The sequence below is a fragment of the Oncorhynchus gorbuscha genome, unplaced genomic scaffold, assembly GCF_021184085.1.
Source record: "Oncorhynchus gorbuscha isolate QuinsamMale2020 ecotype Even-year unplaced genomic scaffold, OgorEven_v1.0 Un_scaffold_3737, whole genome shotgun sequence".
Classification (NCBI taxonomy): Eukaryota; Metazoa; Chordata; class Actinopteri; order Salmoniformes; family Salmonidae; genus Oncorhynchus; species Oncorhynchus gorbuscha.
In genome coordinates, this window is record NW_025747909.1 from 18,935 (window position 1) to 25,000 (window position 6,066).

The following is a 6,066-nucleotide window of genomic DNA, read 5'->3' on the forward strand; positions in this document are numbered from 1 at the left end:
CCAGAGGAATGCATGTTTCTCTTCTAATTTATAGGGGTCCATATGTTCCTGGTTTTGGAGATGTGTGTGGGAGATTTAGGAGGGGGAGACCTGCACCTTGTCCGGGTCACGGAGGGGTTGTGTTATCTCAGTCTGAACCCCGTTGGCTCCTCCTAAGGGTAAGATGTCTTGATATGAAATATGAGACAACACCACATACCAAAAAAACGACACAACAACACTGACCAAAAGATCAACATTTAGTACATTTGAACAGTACAAAAATACAAAACGACTGTTTAAAAAGGATAGCAATGAGTCATATATACACAAAGGAAGTGACATTTTACACTGTAGGCACATAAAACACATCTACACATTTCCTCCAGCAATCACAGTATAATTTTCTGTTTTACTCGTTGTCTCGTTGGACATAGTGACATTGTCTGTTTCCTAACTCCAGTTTACATGGTCCATCTCCTGTACATACAGGTCTAGGATCTTAATTTGATATGCAGGAAATGTCAAACTTGTTTGAGGTTTTAAAAGGCTTCTGAAGTTTATAATTTCCAATTTGAAATTTCAGACTTGATTTTCCCTCACAAAAAATATATCAACCCCTACTTAAATATCTATTAATTATAATCCACATAATAATTCCCATTTCCTGTTGCTGCCGTATTATTTTCTTGCTGTAGCAAACCGTCTCAAATTAAGATCCTACATCTGTAGTAAAACATTTATGGCAGAAAAATGAACATAAAGCCAGTGCAATTATAATACAACAACAAAATAATAACAATTGATGTTCTTCTCACCCAGACAGCAGATTCTTAATCATGACTCAGGATGAAGCTGGTTGGGTACATAAGAAAAATATCAACTATTTGATTTCTAACAATAAAACCAGGGAATCGTAGTGCTGGGTTATCAGGGGTTGAAGCTACAGTAACCGTTGATATTCATTGGCTGATGTGACATAAATCTGAGGTGGCGTTGATCTGTTCGTCTTCCATTCAAAGGGGTGCATGGTGAAACTATGTTCTTTAGTTGGAGCAATAGAGGCCATATTTGAGTTGTACTTTCCACTTATGGCATCGGTGGGCATAGGTCCAGTCATCATTGTTGCTCAGATGGCTATGAGTTTGGTACGGTCCAATCCAGTCCTGTCCAGTCCAAACCAGGTTTAGTACTGGTCAGATGGCAGACTGTAATTTGATCAGGTTCCTCTGGTGCATGCTGTGGTGGCGAACTAACTCATCAGACCTGGCAAACTTCTTCTGACAGCTGGACCAGCGGCATGTAAAGGGCTTCTCACCTGAGAGGAGGAGAAGAGAGGAGAGGATAAGAGAGGAGAGGAGGAGGAGGATAAGAGAGGAGAGGAGAGAAGGAGAACAGAGGAGAGAAGAGAGAAGAGAGGGGTGAAGGAGAAGAAAGGAGGGGGAGAAGAGCGGAGAAGAGGAGAGGATGGAGAGAGGAGTAGAATAGGGGAGAGGAAAAGAGAGGGGAAGAGAAGAGAAGAGAGGAGAGGATGAAGAGAGGAGGAGAAGAGAGAGGAGAAGAAGAGAAGAGAGGGGTGAAGGAGAAGAAAGGAGGGGGAGAAGAGCGGAGAAGAGGAGAGGATGGAGAGAGGAGTAGAATAGGGGAGAGGAAAAGAGAGGGGAAGAGAAGAGAAGAGAGGAGAGGATGAAGAGAGGAGGAGAAGAGAGAGGAGAAGAAGAGAAGAGAGGAGGAAGAGAGGAGGAGAATATGGGAGAAAACAAGACGAGAGGAGAGGAGAAGAGAGGAGAGGAGAGGAGGAAGAGAGGAGGAGAATATGGGAGAAAACGAGACGAGAGGAGAGGAGAAGAGATGAGGAAGAGAGGAGGAGAATATGGGAGAAAACGAGACAAGAGGAGAGGAGAAGAGAGGAGAGGAGGAAGAGAGGAGGAGAATATGGGAGAAAACGAGAAGAGAGGAGAGGAGAAGAGAGGAGGAAGAGAGGAGGAAGAGAGGAGGAGAATATGGGAGAAAACGAGACGAGAGGAGAGGAGAAGAGAGGAGGAAGAGAGGAGGAGAATATGGGAGAAAACGAGACGAGAGGAGAGGAGAAGAGAGAGAGGAGAGGAGGAAGAGAGGAGGAGAATATGGGAGAAAAGAGAGAGAGAGGAGAGGAGGAAGAGAGGAGGAGAATATGGGAGAAAACGAGACGAGAGGAGAGGAGAAGAGAGGAGGAAGAGGGGAGGAGAATATGGGAGAAAACGAGATGAGAGGAGAGGAGAAGAGAGGAGAGGAGAGGAGGAAGAGAGGAGGAGAATATGGGAGAAAACGAGAGGAGAGGGGAGGAGAGGAGGAAGAGAGGAGGAGAATATGGGAGAAAACGAGACGAGAGGAGGAGAAGAGAGGAGGAAGAGAGGAGGAGAATATGGGAGAAAACGAGACGAGAGGAGAGGAGGAGAGAAGAGAGGAGAGGAGAGAGGAGGAAGAGAGGAGGAGAATATGGGAGAAAACGAGACGAGAGGAGAGGAGAAGAGAGGAGAGGAGAGGAGGAAGAGAGGAGGAGAATATGGGAGAAAACGAGACGAGAGGAGAGGAGAGAGAGAGAGGAGAGGAGGAAGAGAGGAGGAGAATATGGGAGAAAACGAGACGAGAGGAGAGGAGAGAGAGGAGGAGAGGAGAGGAGGAAGAGAGGAGGAGAATATGGGAGAAAATGAGACGAGAGGAGAGGAGAAGAGAGGAGGAAGAGAGGAGGAGAATATGGGAGAAAACGAGACGAGAGGAGAGGAGAAGAAGAGAGGGGGAAACAAGAAGGGAGAAGAGAGGATTGTCAGTGGTGGCGATGATTTAGTGGTGAGCTGAGCCATAACAAAAAAATCTAATCTGTTATTTAAATCTACAATTAATAATAAATGTATACACTCATTAGCATGGTTACTAAGGTAATCATTAGGCCTACTGGCTATTTAATTAGTTGTATTTCATTAGGATCCACATTAGATGGAGCTACCACAGCAGCTATTCTTCCTGGGGTCCACATCATAGAAGCAGTGTAGTGACCAGGATAATTAACACAGTAGAAAAGCAGAGGAATAGGTAGAAAATAAAGGTATACGCACTTGTTTTACCTGTATGTGTCCGAGTGTGTGTCTTAAGATGGTCTGACCGTGAAAACTTTCTCTGACACGTCTCACACTGGAATGGTTTCACTCCTACACAGAGAGAGGTGGAGAGGGGAAGACAGGTGGGGTTAAGAGTTTATAAAGATTATTTTTAAACTCTAGGTAAAGAGAAAAGAGTTGGAGAGAGCAAGAGAGAGAGAGAGAGCAAGAGAGAGAGAGAGAGAGCGAGAGAGAGAGCGAGAGAGAGAGAGAGCGAGAGAGAGAGGGAGAGAGAGAGAGAGAGAGAGAAAGAGAGGGAGAGAGAAGCTGAGAGAAGCTGAGAGACAGAGAGTTCTGACCTGTGTGTCTGCGTTGGTGTCTCTTCAGTTGATCTGATCTGGAGAATCTCCGTCCACAGTCTGTGAAGTCACACTGATATGGCTTTTCTCCTGCAACCATAATCATCATCATCACCACCATCATCATCCTCATTATCACAACCACCATGCCACTGTAAAGCAAATGACTGTTGTCTATATGGGGTGTACTGACCCGTGTGTTTCCTGCCATGCATCTGCAGGTGGGAAAGTTTGAAGTATCTCTTATTGCAGCCGGGGTAGGCACACAAAAACGGACGCTTCTCATTGGTCTCTGATGACCTCACCACAGACGGTGTGATACCAGGCACCCGCCGCACATCCTGAGAGAGAAAGAGAGAGAGTGTGAGAGAGAGAGAAATAAAGAGAGAGAGAGAGGTAAAGAGAGAGAGAGAGAGGTAAAGAGAGAGAGAGAGAAATAAAGAGAGAGAGAGAGAAGTAAAGAGAGGGAGAGAGAGAGGTAAAGAGAGAGAGAGATAGGTAGAGAAAGAGAGAGCGAGAGATAGAGAGAGAGAAAGAGAGAGAGAGAGAGAGAGAGAGAGAGAGAGAGAGAGAGAGAGAGAGAGAGAGAGAGAGAGAGAGAGAGAGAGAGAGAGAGAGAGAGAGAGAGAGAGAGAGAGAGAGAGAGAAAGAGAGAGAGGGAGGGAGGGAGAGAGATAGAGAGATGGAGGGAGAGAAAGAGAGAGAGAGAGGGAGGAAGAGAGAGAGAGTAGGTGAGAGAGTAGGTGAGTGTGTGTGTGCGCGTTTATGAGTGTTTATGCGTATCGGACCCTGACCTGTAGTCCTCTGTAGAGGCCGTGTGTGTGGATGTGGTACTGGGCACTACAGCTGAGGACCACCGGAGGAGGGGAGGATTGTCACTGAGAAAACACACACAGGAGCGGGGTCACTCTCATATCCTGTCCCATGACTGTAAGGGCAGCAGAGGTGAGGCTGAGGTGAGCACAGTGCAGTACCATGACAACAAGACTGAACATCTAACAACATGCTACTCTAACAGTCAGTGATGTCACACTTCTTCCAGTTAATCCTGTTGGAGTGAGAGGGAGGATGGTGGACAAGGGTCAGAGAGGGATGCTTCTATCTGCTATCCTCACACCTTCAGCCTGTCCTCTGTTCAGGGACATATCAGTTCCTACTCCTGTGTTGGTCTTGGTGAGGGGGTGTAAAAATGGGGAAGAGAGAGGTGAGAGAGAAGAGATTGAGAAAGAGGGAGAGACAGGGAGAGAGAGAGAAAGAGGGAGAGACAGAGAGAAAGAGAGGGAGAGACAGGGAGAGAGAGAAAGAGAGGGAGAGACAGGGAGAGAGAGAAAGAGAGGGGAGACAGAAAGGAGGAGAGAGAAGAGAGAGGGACAGAGGCAGCAGCTGTGTATTCATTTCATTGTTTCATCCCCGTCTTTCTATCCCCCTGGGCAGCAGACCAAATCTTACCTCCCTCCTCCCATCCTTCTCTTCCTCCTCCTCCATTACCTCCCTGACTATGGTCAAGGCTCCGCTAAATAAATATACTACAAGAAGCTGAGGAAACCCACACAAAACACACACACAACACACACATATACACACAACACACACAACACATACAACACACATTGATGGACCATACAGATAGAACTCCACAGTCAACCCAGCTTGGTACCTTTTGATGGTGGACAGTGTGTTAGCAGGGTTCCACGCTACACACTCCAGCTGAGAGGCCATCTGGTACAAGTTATCACTGAGGAAAACACACACAGACAGAAAGATCACAGGTTATCACTGAGGAAAACACACACAGACCGAAAGATCACAGTTTATCACTGAGGAAAACACACACAGACCGAAAGATCACAGGTTATCACTGAGGAAAACACACAGACAGAAAGATTGCAGGTTATCACTGAGAAGAAAAAAACACACACAGAAAGATTACAAATTGTCACTGAGGAAAACACACACAGACAGAAAAATTACAGGTGATCACTGAGGAAAACCCACACAGACAGAAAACACACAAAGATTACAGGTTAGAAGGATTACAGGTTACACTGAGGAAAACACACAGACAGAAAGATTAAGGTTAAACACACATACACAGAAAGATTACAGGTTATTACTGAGGAAAACACACAGATAGAAAGGTTGCAGGTTATCACTGAGAAAAAACACACACAGAAAGAAAAACACACACACACAGAAAGATTACAGGTTACCACTGAGGAAACCACACACAGATAGAAGGATTACAGGTTATCACTGAGGAAAACACACACAGACAGAAAGATTACAGGATATCACTGAGGAAAACACACACACAGGTTACACAGACAGAAAGATTACAGGTTATCACTGAGGAAAAACACACAGACAGAAAGATTGCAGGTTATCACTGAGAAAAAAACACACACAGAAAGATTACAAATGATCACTGAGGAAAACACACACAGACAGAAAGATTACAGGTGATCACTGAGGAAAACCCACAGAAAGATAGAAAGGTGATCACTGAGGAAAACACACAGAAGGTTGCAGGTTATCGCTGAGAAAACACACACACAGAAAGATTACAGGTTATCACTGAGGAAAACACACACAGACAGAAAGATTACAGGTTATCACTGAGGAAAACACACACACACACACAGAAAGATCAC

At 45.4% G+C, this 6,066-nt stretch overlaps 1 pseudogene; it reads right to left on the reverse strand.

Annotated features, from left to right (window-relative positions):
• Positions 1-507: 507 nt before the first annotated feature.
• The window catches only part of LOC124028088, a 20,875-nt pseudogene continuing 15,316 nt past the window's right edge, over positions 508-6,066 (reverse strand).